We start from the raw sequence: 15,632 nt of genomic DNA, 5'->3' as shown, positions 1-15,632 counted from the left end.
GGGATTTTGAAAATAGCTCGTGATGCGCGTCTGACAAACCAATCAATAATTTCGCGCAGATTGGTATCTGAATTTAAGTACGACACGAGAATTATTTTTTTCCTTGGTAATTTTTACCAGGTTTACTTTAAACTTCTACTGAATTGGTCCACCTGTAAGACCCCAGCGATTATTAAACTCTCTACCTGTATTAAACCTACGGGAAGACACACAAAGGCTATATTTCCTTTCAACAGGTACTCTTCTTGATACCCTTTAGGATACAAACACCAATTTTTAGTATTTGCTTACGACTTGGACTCCATAGGATGTTCTTCTATAAATAGTCATCTGTCTATGCGTTTTGGTGCATTCAATTTATTCAATCCAATTAAGATTTGCTTTGCTTACTTGAGGTGTCCGGCTCATCTCCAGTCAAAGGATCAACTTTTATCTACTGTTAGTATTATTAGAGATTTTTTTTGTTTTGTTAATTATATATCAATCAATATTCTTGATTTACTTCTCAAAGTTTCTTATATCTCTTATATTGTTGATAAGAATATATTTGCAAAACTACAGATCTCAGCAGTAAAGAAGAATCAAATACTATTAATGGCCAAGGAGGAAGAAGAAGACGGCAAGGTTTCTTTAGTTAGAGAGCCTCTTTTGAGTCGTAGTGATCATAATACTATCAAGGGAAAAGAAGAAGATTCATGTCTTTATTCAACAGCCAATTTATGGAATCCTCACCTTTTCTTGGTTAAACCCTTTGCTTGATTTAAGTAACAAAAAACAATAGGCCTCGATGATATACCGCAACTCTCTCAGGTTCATAGTGCCAACGGAATCTACCCCATCTTTAAAGAAAAACTTTTCCATACTAGTATTATGGCCGGTGATGATGAAATATCAAATCCCAGACTTGTCAAGGCACTATTTTGGTTAACATGGAAGGAAATGCTATGTACAGCTTTACTATCACTTGTGTATATATGTGCTTCTTTTGTCGGTCCATACCTCATTGATTTCTTTGTTCAATATCTCAATGACCCTGCTGCAGCTCAACCATTCAATAGTAGAGGCGGATGTGTCTTAGTGTCTGCCTTTGTTTTGGCCAAGATTGTTGAGTCACTCTCGATGAGGCATTCGTCTTTTAAGTTGGAATTAATTGGCATCAGAGTTAAAAATTCATTAGTTGCAATCACTTACGACAAACTTCTGACCTTATCAAACCAATCAAGGCAGGGTACTTCTACTGGGGAGATTGTTAATCTCATGGCGGTTGATGCAGATAATGTGAGTTATTTTAGTTCCAATCTCCATGATTGTTGGAAAGTCCCGCTTCAAGTCATCCTGGCACTGTTGCTCTTGTACAGAAATGTCGGTGGGGTTGCTTCATTCGCAGCGCTTTTAGCTACTGTACTAGTTATAGTGGCAAATATTTCATTGGGCCGATTGCAGGGAACTGTACAAAGGCGACTGATGGAGTCCAAGGATGAAAGAATGAAGACAACATCAGAAATTATAAGGAATATGAAAATTCTTAAGCTTCAAGGTTGGGAGATGAAGTTTTTGTCTAAGATCGTCGCTCTTAGGGAGAATGAGGAAGGATGGCTGCGAAAGCGATTATGGATAGAGACCATTAGCACTGTCTCTTTCCATATAAGCCCCACCACTGTATCCGCTGTCACATTTTTTGCTTGTGTGTTGACTGGGATCCCGTTAGAGTCAGGAAAAGTCCTATCTACAATTGCAACAATTGGGATTTTGAAAGAAGCAATTTTTGATCTCCCTCGGTTAGTATCCAAGTTTTCTAAAGCCAAAGTTTCCCTTTACAGGGTTTCTTGTTTTCTGCGTCAGAAAGATGTCCAAGCTAATTACATAAACCAACTTCCTAGTACTTCAGAAGTTGCCGTAGATATAAAAAATGGAAATTTCTCCTGGTCTTTTTCGGAAATTCCTACCCTGAAAGATGTCAATTTGCAAGTTATTAATGGCATGAGGGTGGGTGTATGTGGTACGGTTGGCTCGGGAAAGTCAAGCTTACTTTCTTGCATATTGGGGGAAATGAAAAATCTGTCTGGTGAGATAAGATTACGTGGAAGAAAGGCTTATGCTTCTCAATCACCTTGGATACAAAGTGGAAATATAGAGGAGAACATACTATTTGGAAAGGAGATGGACAGAGAAAAGTATGAAAGGGTTCTTGAAGCATGTTCATTGATAAAGGACCTTGAAGTGCTGCCTTTCGGGGATCAAACAATAATAGGGGAGAGAGGGATTAACTTGAGTGGAGGTCAGAAGCAAAGAATACAAATTGCACGCGCTTTATATCAAGATGCTGACATATATCTCCTCGATGATCCTTTCAGTGCGCTAGATGCTCATACTGGAACACATCTATATAAGGTATAACTGGCGTTCTATATATTTATTCATAACCTATGCGCATGATGCTTTGTTTTTTTTTTTTTCTGGCTACTTAAGTTATTGAAATATGTGTGTTCTGCATTCCAGGAGTGCCTGCTCAAGTTTCTGAATTCGAAAACAGTGATTTACACAACCAATCAAGTGGAGTTTTTACCTTCTGCTGACCTTATACTGGTAAGACACGGGAATCTAAACTTAATTTTTTTGGATGAAAATGATTAATTCACTGCATTCTAATTTGTAGGTATTGAAAGACGGGAAAATCACACAATCAGGCACCTATGAAGAGATACTCACAGCCGGAACCGATTTTATGGACTTGGTGGGTGCACATAAGGGAGCTTTGCTGGGCCACAAGGAAATGACACCAGAGACCGGAGCAATTTCTTCTGATATCATTGGTAACTTGGATCATGAAACAGGTATTGTAGAAGATAGTATGCTTGAAGAGGTACTACACGATAATCAAGCACAACTTGTTCAAAATGAAGATAGACAAAAAGGAAAAGTTGGTGTTGAAGTTTACTGGAAGTATATTACTGCAGCATACAAGGGAGCTTTCGTGCCGGTTATAGTGTTGGCCCAGGTTGCGTATCAGATACTCCAGATTCAAAGTGATTACTGGATGGCTTCACATACCCCTGTGTCTAAGGATGTCAGTTCTCCTATTGAAGCTTCTACTCTCATTATCTATACTGCGTTGGGCTCCTTAAGTTGCATTTTTATGTTTGCTAGAGTTGTGATTGTTGGAATAGTGGGGTACAAGACTGCCACAATACTTTTCAAACAAATGCATTTTTGTATCTTCCGTGCCCCAATGTCATTCTTGGATGCAACACCGAGCGGACGAATACTTGATAGAGTAAGTAGATTCGAATATACAAATACTTTCTTCTGTATTTGACGAGGTTTTTTCCCGTATAATATGGATTCAAACCATTATATTGTGGTTCATTTATACAGCCTCTTTTCATATTCTCAGGCTTCTGAAGATCAGGATGAAGTAGATTCCTACACTTCGGCGATGTTTGGGGGATTTGTAACGAACACAATAAGACTTTTGGCTGTTATTGGAGTAATGGGGCTGGGGGGATGGCAAATTTACCTTATTTATGTTCCGGTTGCTTTCTTCTGCTTTTGGTGTCAGGTAATAACGAACATGGTCGACGTCTGTTCATTTAAATTCACCCCAAGCACATAGCATGAACACGCACACTTATGATTACAGAGACTCGGTGGCTAGGCATATTATTTTTGCAAATTTCTTCTTGTTTATGCCACTAAACTATCTACAATTCTTTTTTCTTCTTTTAGCAATACAGCATAACTGCAACAAGGGAACTAGGACGGTTGAAGGGAGTAAGCAATGCCCCACTTAAGCAACACTTCATTGAGTCTATCTCAGGCTTGACAACTATCACGTGCTTTGATCAGGATTCAAGATTCAAGGAAGCAAACATGAGATTGATAGACAGTAGTTCACTTCCGCAATTTTATTCAGCCGGTGCAAATGAGTGGTTAGGTTTTCGCTTGGACGTGTTATCATCCTTAACGTTTGCCTTAGCTTTAGTTTTCTTAATCTCTATTCCGCAGGGGATAATTAATCCTGGTAAGATTTTACTTCGATATAAATGTAATGTCGTTTGTGTTCTTAATTTGCTACTTACGCAACTCTTTTGTTTATTGGTAGCCATAGCAGGGCTAGTGGTAACATTTGGACTTAGCTTGAACGCACTGCAAGTTAAGCTTATATGGCTTTATGGACTTATTGAGAGAGATATTATTTCTGTTGAAAGGATTCTTCAGTACACTTGTATTCCCAGTGAAGCTCCTCTTGTAGTAAAAGAACATAGGCCAGCCTCAAATTGGCCTTCTCGTGGAGAAGTCACTGTCCTTCAGCTAAAGGTAAACAATTAATTTCCGCGCATACTTGGTGGAAATTATCATCCCAGTTTTAAACTTATAGCTAGGGTTTATATCTTCATACATGTTTTCGGGAAAACAATAATATGACCAATCTGTGCAGATTCGATATGCACCACATTTGCCACTTATCTTAGACGGCGTCACATGCACTTTTCGTGGAGGGATGAAAACTGGTATTGTTGGCAGAACAGGCAGTGGAAAATCAACCCTTGTTCAAGCACTTTTCCGCATAGTTGAAGCTTCTGCTGGGAAAATTCTAATAGATGGTGTCGACATATCAATGATTGGATTAGATGACTTGAGGTCCAGACTAAGTATAATTCCCCAAGACCCAACCATGTTTGAAGGAAATGTGCGAAGTAACTTAGATCCCCTCGAGGAGTACACAGACGACCAGATATGGGAGGTAACGGTTTTCTCTAAAGAAAGTACTTTAACATAATGATTTTTTAATTTACAAGCTTGAAGAGCATGATTGGGCCGGATCAACTATGACTAATGCAGTTTATTCTACCGTCATAGGCATTAGATAAGTGCAAGCTTGGAGATGAAGTACGGAGGATGGAGAAAAAGCTCGACTCCCCAGGTTTGTTTGTTCTTTCTGAAATTCAGCTAGGCATATTGTAACCCGTAAACTTGTATATATCTACCATATGCATTGGCTTTGTTGTCGCAGTTGCTGAAAATGGAGAGAATTGGAGTATGGGTCAGAGACAACTGGTATGCCTAAGTCGAGTACTACTTAAGAAGAGCAAAATCCTGGTTCTTGATGAAGCTACTTCATCAGTAGATACAGCAACCGATACCCTTATGCAGGAAACACTCAGGCAACACTTTTCAGAATCTACGGTTATCATAATTGCACATCGCATGACTTCTGTCCTTAACAGTGATGCTGTCCTTGTTCTGGATAAAGGTTGGTGAAAAACAATAGTCAGTCATATCATCTTCTTCTTTTTTTCATGTGTTTTATCATACCCTTAAGAGCATTTGATATGGAAATTAATTTTGGTATTTAACAGGCCAAGTCGTGGAATATGGCTCACCAAAGATATTGTTAGAGAACGAGTCATCTTGGTTCGCAAAGCTCGTTGCTGAACAAGTTCAAGCTTAAGTGCTTAACTGAATTTCTCATTTTGAAGCAACCTAGTTGAATGTTGATTGACATTAAGTTCACTAGAAGGCATCTTGGAAAAGAAAAAGTTGCTGGGGGTGATTCGATCTCAGCCAGCATTCCTAAGATTTTATAGTTTTCTTAACTTTTATTAATTTTTCTTCAAATCACTTTTATTAAAACGTTGTTTCTGAACCCACGGTCATGTAAGATAATTCAAAAATGAGAATAGATATTCCTGAGCATGATATCATTTTGCCAATAGGAACCAGCCTGTATAATATCTGCAAGTATAACTACTTCACAGAATCTGCAATAGGTTGCCAATAGGAACCAGCCTGATTTAGGATAGCTTTTGTGTCATGAAAGCAAAAGCTATCAGACGGACGTATTTTGAAGAACATCAAGTGTTGTCAAGAATACCAATTATGAAGAACAAGATCTACCAAGTGTCGAGAGCTATAACAAGTTATTGTACTGTTCATGAGTACAAATGTGACATAGTTGTTGGTTAGGAACCCAACCAGTATAGTCAAAATTGTTCTCCAAGGCTGAGGATTGCATCAGTTACTTGAATGCTGCCAATGTACCTTAAAATTTCTTTGAGAAAAGTAGAGATAACCCAGTTTGGAGTGCAGAGATTGAAATCAAATTGGGAATCGATGCGAAACAGAAATGTGTTTGTATTGGAGGGTATATGAAATTCCCACTTCCTAAAGTTCCTTCTACCATTGTCAGTGAATGGAATTATATAACTTCAGCGTCATGTCGGTTTTTGTCATTCGGGTGCGGTTATATATCATCTGGTTTGTAAACTTGGGTGAGTTGCGAGCTGTTATAGGCTCCCCCTGCTAAGTAAGACGCGCATGATGCAATAGGATTGAGCATGTCAATTTAAGGCATCATTCATTCAGGGTTCACAACGGTTCTAAACACTACTAGCTAGGACTACTGTAATCTGTCCGTTTGGTAGTCCTTGAATATCCACCAAGCCTATCTATATAAACACACAACATATTCTCATAATCTCACATCGTAACAACAATCTCTCTCTCTCTCTTTCTCTCTACAGATTTCATCTCCTTCAGAAACACATAGAAAATCAAGAAACCCCAAGATTTCATCTTCAAGCAAGCAAGAATGGTGATGTCTGGATCATCAATGGCAACTTACTTCATGGTCTCATTAATCCTCCTCATTTCTGGTTTCGGAATTACAGTTTCTGATCAACAACAACAACAACAACAACAAATCGTTGTTCCTGGTTCTTGTTCTTCTACATTCGATATATTCAAGAAAGAAGCATCATCATCATCAGAACAACAATTTGAGAAGATAATTGAAGCTTTAATGGCTACTCAAGATTACAGTAACTGGGCTGAGGTACTTACTGCAACCTTTTTAATCCCAACTGATAATCCCTTGATCAATACCTCTACTTCTTCTTCTTGTCAATCTTTATCATCAACTATTGGTTATCACATAATCCCACAACAACTCTCTTTCTCCGTTCTTCAAACATTTGCAATAGGTTCAAGAATCCCAACTCTATTACCAGAAAAAACAATTCTTGTAACCAATAATTCCCAATCCAATTACACAATTGATGAAATTCAAATCACATATCCAGATTGGTATGCCAGTGGAGGTGTTGTTGTCCATGGTATCAAATCTACTCTGAATTACAGTACTTCTTTTGGTCGTCAAGGAGAAGCTGGTGGAAGTAAGGTGGTTCTTGTTGAAAACCTAATCTTGAATGACGATCGTAATGAAACTGCGACAATGGATTCTCATCATGTACTTCTACTTTTTCTATGTGCGCTTCCAGTGATGATTCTCTATGCTGTAGCCCTTGTTTGTATCTGTTGTGGAGATAAGTTTTTGAATGCTCGTAATGATGAGATTGTTCAACCTCTAGTAGTCCATCATGAACATGATGGCGATGGTGATGATCAGAATGCTGGGCTTTCGGAGAATCAACAACTTGATGGTGATGGTAATAGCAACAGATCTTCAGGATCTGAAACATCTGACTGAAACGATTCAGACCGTGCTGACTCATGGGATGTCTTCTTTTCCGAGGAGTCCTGTATTAGCTGTTTACAGCTGCTCCGGTAGTCTTGGTGTGTCTGTTTAAGGTTGTAATAATATTTGGGGATTTTAATAAAATGTCACACTTCCAATTTCATGTTTAAGAAAGTGCCACTGTTTTTTCAAAATTTATTTCATGCCATATATTTGACTTTTTCCGTCCAAAAAACTGTTGACATCAGTTAGTGCACAGGTGGCAGTTAAAAAGCTTAGTAAAAGACATTTACACCCTCAAACCATCTCACTCTAACCGAGTTAACCCACATAACGAGTCAATACCGAGTTAAATCGTCAGTCAGAGCTAAATCAATACAACTCCAAAGATGATTTCAAAAAACGGCCAGTTACGTCAAAGCAACTGAAACAAACTCTCGCCGGTGGCAGGGCTATGCAGACAAGAGATGTGAAATTCTATCATGAAAAGAGAACATACTGATAAGCACATAAGTCCGTCCGGCAGATGAGAAATTGTTGTCACTACATTGAAGTACAACTCTCTAATCATCGATATCCCTGAAATGTCTCCATCCCATGAATTCGTAAATGGCTCTATTTCTCAATCGATATTTGCACTGTGAACCAATTTTGACCCACATCCAGAAATCGCAAACAGCCGTCCCCAATCTCATATCTCAATTTGTTGTAGTCTTCATTCTCGTCTTCATACATTGCCCATATAGCCAACATGCTAAAACCCTCAAATCCACTGATGTTGCTGTCACTGCTACCACCAGCAGTTGCAATTCTATATCAAGGCCAAGCTGGGCGATCCCGGTTCATTGAGTTCAGATGTTCCATTGGTTGCAATTGTTGTAGTGTCGACATCATCTCCGTCTCATTTAACTTCAAACAACTATATGAATCTCGACCAACAACCCCCAAACAACCCAATCTGATTCGTAAACTGCACCACCCACTATATGAATCTCGACCACCACCAACTGCAAACATCCATATGCTTAATCTTCCTCTCCATCTGTGAATCGAGTTCTCACTCTCCATCAACTGTTTCACCTTGTTCTTCTCCAGAAACCCCTTATGAAGACTTCCACCATTTTACCAGTCATCTCTGATTCAAACCCATTCATAGACCCGTGATAATCACCACAAATTCACCAAATACCATACATGGCATTAACACACTTCCAGCTCAATTACTTTCTATGAGCTCCTCTCAATTTAAACTCAATCACCAGCAAATTCAATCGATCCAGCGGCTCCTTAAACAACAACACCATCTACCTACTCAATCACCAGAAAACCCCTCTCTGACATTAATCCTTGCTTGCCCGAACAGCTCTGAATCTCACTGATTCACTTCTCTTCAATTAGAATATAACCCTAACCAATTCATTACTCCACAATTCCATCTTCTTCATCATTCATGCAGTTCACCAACTAATCCCTTTATTCAATTTCATTTTCAAATCCAGAAACCCTAACTAAGTATTTGATTTACTTTTTTGTTTGAGTTTGAATCAAATGTACACAATCCTCACCACCAGTAATCTGTCCTTAATGTTCCTCTAATTTTTCTGATCTCAAAACCTCAGACTCACTAGGATTGAAGAACAGGGGAAAGGAGGAGAAGAGAGAGGATGAAGAAGAAATAATAAAATTCTCTTCGGCCGGTTTTGGATAAAACCAAAGTGAAACTAGTAATTGAGAAGGTTAGTTAGGTAATTATACTACATTTCTTTGACTTTTTCAATAGCTATTGACTGATCAAGTGGGCCTTAACAGAATACTTGACATGCGTGGCATTTTATAAATTTAAAACAAAACTATGGCACTTTCTTAAACCTAAAATTGGAAGTGTGGCACTTTATTAAAATTCTCATAATATTTTAGTCGTCATGCAGCAAAAGATTTTAGAATACTACTAGAATCAATATATTGGGTGTCTGAAGATTTTCCTCGTCTGTAATAATCTTTTTGTTTTTTCAGTTCATTTGTATGGTTTCAATACTTGTGTGTGACTGAATACCTTCTGTACCTACAATAATTGAAAGGACTTTATTTTTTCCTTGAGCCTCATTTGATCTCCACTTCCTTAACCAGCTTCCATTTGCACTAGCTTTTGTGACTTCATCGCTGCTTCAATAGCTTCTCGGGTCTTTAACTACTGTTCAAGCTTAGCCTATGCAAGTGCATGCTCTTGAGCTGTCATGGATTGCTCTTATTAGGGTAGGATGAGCCAAATATACATCAAGATCCAAAAATCAGGATTAGAATTGACTTGACCAATACTACAAATACTACACAATAACAAGTATCTCCGTAAATTTGAAAGCTAAATCCTAATCCACCTTTGTTAAGACCAATTGGAGGGGCACACCAAGATTTGGATACTTCATTCTATTTAGGTATTGATTAACTTTAGGAGAGCGAGTTTTAGTTTCTGACAGGAAAATGATGTGGGTCATAATTGTGAATGGTATGTTGTAAATGGTTACGAGTTTTTGGGTTTCCATCACCCCGACAGTTTTGGTTAAAGTACGCATGGCGACTAAAAAAGTAAACACTGAAATAAAATGGAAGGAAAGCATAAGAGATATGCAAGAACAACAAAAAGGAAGTAAAAAATTAGAGAGGATAATGATAGAAAAGAGAGTAAGTAAAAGAAGAAACGGGACAAGGTTGCATCAACAAAAGATTCAGTCGGTGCAAATGAGTGGTAAGGTTTTCCCTTAGACGTGTTATCATCCTTCACATTTGCGTTAGCTCTTAATCTCTTTAGCTCGGGGGATAATTTTTTTTTCTTGTCAGTCAATAGGAAAAGATTCATAGAAAAAGAGGTACCTCGGGAATGATCATCCTAATAAAATTTTACTTTGCTGGAATATTGTTAAAAAATGTCTGACTTTTGTCATTCATTACATATCTTTTGAACTACCAATATGTGTGATTAGTATAACCGCTCATGACTTTCTTATGTTCTTGGTAAAACTATTCACAAGGCTTGACTTTTGTATTTGTATGATTTTTATTAGTGAAACCGATCTTAAGTAATCACCTGAGATGGTATGATCGATTTGTTATAATTGGTATGACCAACTCTAGCCAAAGGGGAACCGATCCTAGTAAGAGGTGCAGCCGATCACAAAAGGGGAATCGATCCTTGTAAGAGGTGCAACAAGTTTCTAGATATTGGAAACCGATCCTATGAACATGTGTAACACGTTTTTAGATATTGGGAACCGATCCTATGGACATGTGCAACAAATACAAGGTAGATACCATATATATGTGGGGTCCGATCCTAGTACCTAGTCAACCAAGTTTTGGTAACTAGCGTGACTAATTCTAGAACCGAAACTTTTTTTGGTGGAACCGTGAAACCCATGTTTGATGATTTGATAGGATAATCAATCACATAGTTCTTGGAAGTCAGATGAACCAATTATAAACTTGTTTGGAAGTGTGGCAAATCGATTCCAAGATAGTAAATATGAAAAAGGATTTACTAAGTAAAGATGTCGACATACATTGAACACGTGCAGTAATTCTTACATTTTATTGTTCAAATATATTCCTTAATAGCTAAAGGAGAATCCCGGATCAAAAATAAATTGAGAATCTTTTAATTAAGGTTTTTAATTTTATATTTGGAAAATAGAAATTAGTAATGTGCGTTTACTAATTGGAGATTTTCTAGTGAGATTTCAGTCAACATTTGGACAAAGCATTTCCAGGAATGATGGAAACCAAATTTAGAATATATTGCATATCTTGAGAATATTTACGGTTTTGGAAATTCCTTGGTATCCAAATTTCCTTGGTCTATAAATATCAAAGTTTGTATTTCGAGCAAACTAATTCTCAGAGCCAGCGAAACTATCTAGTTGTGTTGTTACTGGTGGATCCGCCTATTCGGAGTGGAAAGTAACCTAATTAGACGAAATCTCTTACGGCCGCTCGGTTTAAAGACTTCTTTGGAATTGAGAATCTCTATTAGTACCGTTGGTGGGAAACTAGATAATTGCGGTTTATTATTAGTTTCCGATTGATTTGATTGACTAACGGTTGTTGAACTTTGATTGCACCTAGTTTATTTATGCTTGGAAATCTTCTCTTCTGATATAAGATTCACTCAAACTAGATCGAAGTTTCGACGGGGATCTTTAGACTGTTTGTAGATCAAAATATGTCTTGCGATAATCCATTGTTAACAGACTCCGTTCTGTGTGATTGATCACAAGAGATTCAATTTGATTGTGTGCAGGTGTTTATTGAAGATCTAAGAAGATTTGAATACGAAGAAGATTTCTATTTTGGGTTCTGTTAGAGCATAGCTCGGTCGACCTCGCATGCGTTGTTATATAAAGCATGTTTGTCAATGTTAGTGATCAAAACTATGAGTCTTGATTTCTAGTCTATTATAGCTAAGTATCGGACTAGGATAGAAAAGTGTAGTTGAGCTCAAGGACTTCATGGCGATTCATCATACAACGATGAAGATCTACTCAAGGAACCGTGGAACTTCATCAACAAAAAGGTATGTGGAGACTTGAACTTATCTATCACTCAAAAGTCTATCTATTATATCTCCTACTTCTTATGAGACAAAAAGTCATATGCTATATAGACTGGATCATACACATTTGACATTTCGAGCTGAGTATTCACTACTTATCTTTTTCTCGAAATCGTGTGTTGGTAAAGCGTTTCGCTTTGATAAAGTTTATCTTCACCTAGTAACGAAAGTCATGAAAAGTTTCAATTACTTTGAGAATTGCTTTGACGTGAAACGGTCTGTGAATAACGGCTATATAACGTCCTCTGAGAATGTCTCAATGATTGGAATGATAGTTTAGATTACATAACCATGTATTCCTTAATCCAAAGTTTTCGAACTTTGTTGATTGAGAGAAACCGGAGGAATTGGCTTTGCCAAGTCCGCGAACCCAGTCCACGAACTCTGTCCGCAAACTGACGGAAGTTCTCTTGCCGAGAATTTCTGTTGGGATTTTCCAAAAACTCGTTTGCGTGTTTAGTCCGTGAACTCAGTCCGCGAACCTAGTCCGCGAACTGGCGGAAGCATTTTTGCCGAGATTTTCTGCTGAGTTTGGAAAACTCTGTCGGTTGCCTTAAGTACGTGAACTTGTTTGTGAGCTTAAGTGGTTATGATCTAAAGATGTGATCAGAACATGAAACTTAAATTACTAAGGAATTCTTTGTGCAAACTGTGGATATAAAGTTCATGAGCCCATTCATCCAATCGAATCATCTTTGTTTCAATTGTGTCTTGTGTAGTTACATAAGATCTCATAGCAATTGAAAAACTCTCTAACTTGTTCATTTGAGTCAATTGAACTAGTTATGGTGAAGAAGAACTAGGTTAATATGAATTTCTCATATGGTTAACCTTTTGGGTTACTATGTTGAACCAACATACACGTACACGTTTGGGCATGGTTTTCCCCAACCCAGTAAACGTCTACCCAAGTGTGTGTGACAAGCTAAGTTTTCGATCTAACGGTTGAGAAATATTAGCTTGAATCTAAATAAGGTTTTCATCTAACGGTAAATATGGATTGATTTGTAACTAAGGCAAAACCCTGATTTGAAGGCTATATAAAGGAGACATCTAGCATTGTGCAACACTAATCCCCACACGTCTGTGTGATACTAGTGCGCTCTCTAGAATCGATTATCCTTTAACCTTTGGTTTTCTTCTCTAAAACCAGGTTAACGACTTAAAGACTTCATTGGAATTTTGAAGCCAGACCGATACTACGTTTATCGTAGTTGTGTGATCTGATCTTGCATCTTCTATCGTACGAGTACAATCTTTGATTGGCTTGATATCGTGAGAGTTCTCCGATAGGCAAGATAAAGAAGTCACAAATATCTTCTTCTCACTGTTTGTGATTCCTCGACAAACCGTTGTGTAGTCAAGAAGGATTGTTGAGAGGTGATTGATTAATCTAGGATGTTCTTCGGGAATATAAGACTGGATTATCAATTGGTTCTTGTTCACCTTGATTTCATATCTTAAGACAGAACAAAACCTAGGGTTTTTATGTGGGAGATAGATTTATCCTTTGCTAGACTTTTCTATGTGAGACAGATTTGTTTATTATCAAGTCTAAGATTTTGGGCTGCAGCAACTCTTAGTTGTGGGTGAGATCAGCTAAGGGAATCAAGTGCGCAGTATCCTACTGGGATCAGAGGCGTAGGAGTACAACTGTACCTTGAATTAGTGGGAGACTGATTGGGGTTCAACTATAGTCCAGTCCGAAGTTAGCTCGGAGTAGGCTAGTGTTTGTAGTGGATTAATACAATGTGTATTCAATCTGGACTAGGTCCCGGGGTTTTTCTGCATTTGCGGTTTCCTCGTTAACAAAATTTCTGGTGTCTGCGTTATTTCATTTTCCGCATTATATTGTTTATCTTTATAATTGAAATAATACAGGTTGTGCGTTAAAAGTTAATCGATTGGAGATCCGACCTTGTGGTTGTCGATTTCATTGATTAACACTTGGACATTGGTCTTTGGTACCGGCCAAGTTATTCCTTGTATCTGATAAAGACTCGCTATTGTTTTATCTTGAGTAAAAATCAAATCAGGAGAGAGATATTAACTCCTTGAGATACTTTTATCTAGATTGAGTATGACTGTCTAGTTGATTCTCTAGCAAAGTATTTCGGATTTAGTCCATACAGATTGCTAAGCGAAATATTGGGTGGTGTTGTTATACCCCCATTTTTTCAATTGGTATCATAGCAGGCAAACACGTTAAAGTCCTAATAAGTATGTGTTTGTAGCGATCTGATTATGGACGAGTCTATCTCTAATAACGTACCAGTTCAGAAATTACCAGATGATTCTAAAAGCTTGGATTCACCTGAGAGAACTGTCACATCTAAGTCAATATCCAAACATTCTGTTGATGTAAAAACTGTTGATTGGGAAACTCTTCTAGAAGAACAGTTGGATGAACTTTCTGATGAAGGCGATTCAGATATTGATAGAGATGTTGATGAGGAAGCCTCAGAGTATGTTAAGTTTTTGGATTCGTTGAATATGAAGAAGATTACAACTTCTCATGTCACACCTCTTCTGACTCCTCTCTGTCGAGAAAACAAGAAATTGAGAAGATGTTACGCAGGTGTTTATTTTTTCGAATCGTTCTACCGAATCGATCCTCAAGGATTCTGAGGAAAACCTACGTATGAAGTCACTTGAATGTGATAATCTTTATCAAAAGTACTTTTTGTTGGAAGAGAAACTTGCAGAATCTGAAGCAAGGTTTAACTTCCAGCAAACAAGTTTTGACGACATAGAAAGCGCTTATGTCACTCGAGAAAAACGCCTTGAGGCTGATTTAGCTGCTGCTCTGGATAAAATCAAGATGTTGGAAGATGACTTGAAAAAGTTCAATACTAGTTCAAGAAAATTAACCACTATACTAGGAGCAAGTAAAAAATCATCGTGATACACGAGGATTGGGCTATAAGGGAATAGATGCTCCAAGTACTAGCAAAGAGGTAAAATTTGTCAAGGCTAGTTATTCTTCTCAGCAAAAGGTTTCCACTGATAGCAAAAGTGAAATACCTTCTCCGGCAGTTAAGGTTCAAAAGATCAAAGTTTATCAACCTCAAAAGTTAGCACATACGGATCGAGGTAAGAAAATTCCTTATGTTTGCCACTATTGCGGAAATAAAGGTCACCTAGAAAGGAGATGTCGTTTCCGTATAAGGAATGAGAAACTTCATAATGTTCTTGTTTGGGCATTACAAGAAGTTGTGAAACCAAGATCATACGTTAAGACTGATCCTCTTAACGTTACAGGTTGTAATTGTCCAACCTTTAGGCAAAGGAATCAGTGCTATGATAGACCTAGATTTTCCTATAAACGTCGTACGAATCCTTTTCATAATCGTAATGGTTATCAAAAGGATAACTTCGTAAAGACGAAGACAATATTCGATGCTCCCAATTGGAGAAAGACTAACTTGCAAAAGAATAGTCAATCCAATTCTCTTCCAAGAATTCTAGAAGAGAGTGATGAGAAGAAGGTTCCGGCTGTTCCTAAACGCACTCAGAAGTGGATACCGAAGAAAGACAATGATGTTTTGAGTG

The 15,632-nt window shown here is 37.8% G+C and overlaps 1 pseudogene; it reads left to right on the top strand.

Annotated features, from left to right (window-relative positions):
• Nucleotides 1–594: 594 nt before the first annotated feature.
• LOC113351833 lies at nucleotides 595–5,452 on the top strand (annotated as a pseudogene).
• The last annotated feature ends 10,180 nt before the right edge of the window (nucleotides 5,453–15,632 follow it).

Source organism: Papaver somniferum, chromosome 2 (genome assembly GCF_003573695.1).
Source record: "Papaver somniferum cultivar HN1 chromosome 2, ASM357369v1, whole genome shotgun sequence".
In the NCBI taxonomy this organism is placed as follows: domain Eukaryota; kingdom Viridiplantae; phylum Streptophyta; class Magnoliopsida; order Ranunculales; family Papaveraceae; genus Papaver; species Papaver somniferum.
The sequence above is the reverse complement of the archived record's forward strand: the minus strand, read 5'-3'. Positions and strand labels throughout refer to the sequence as shown.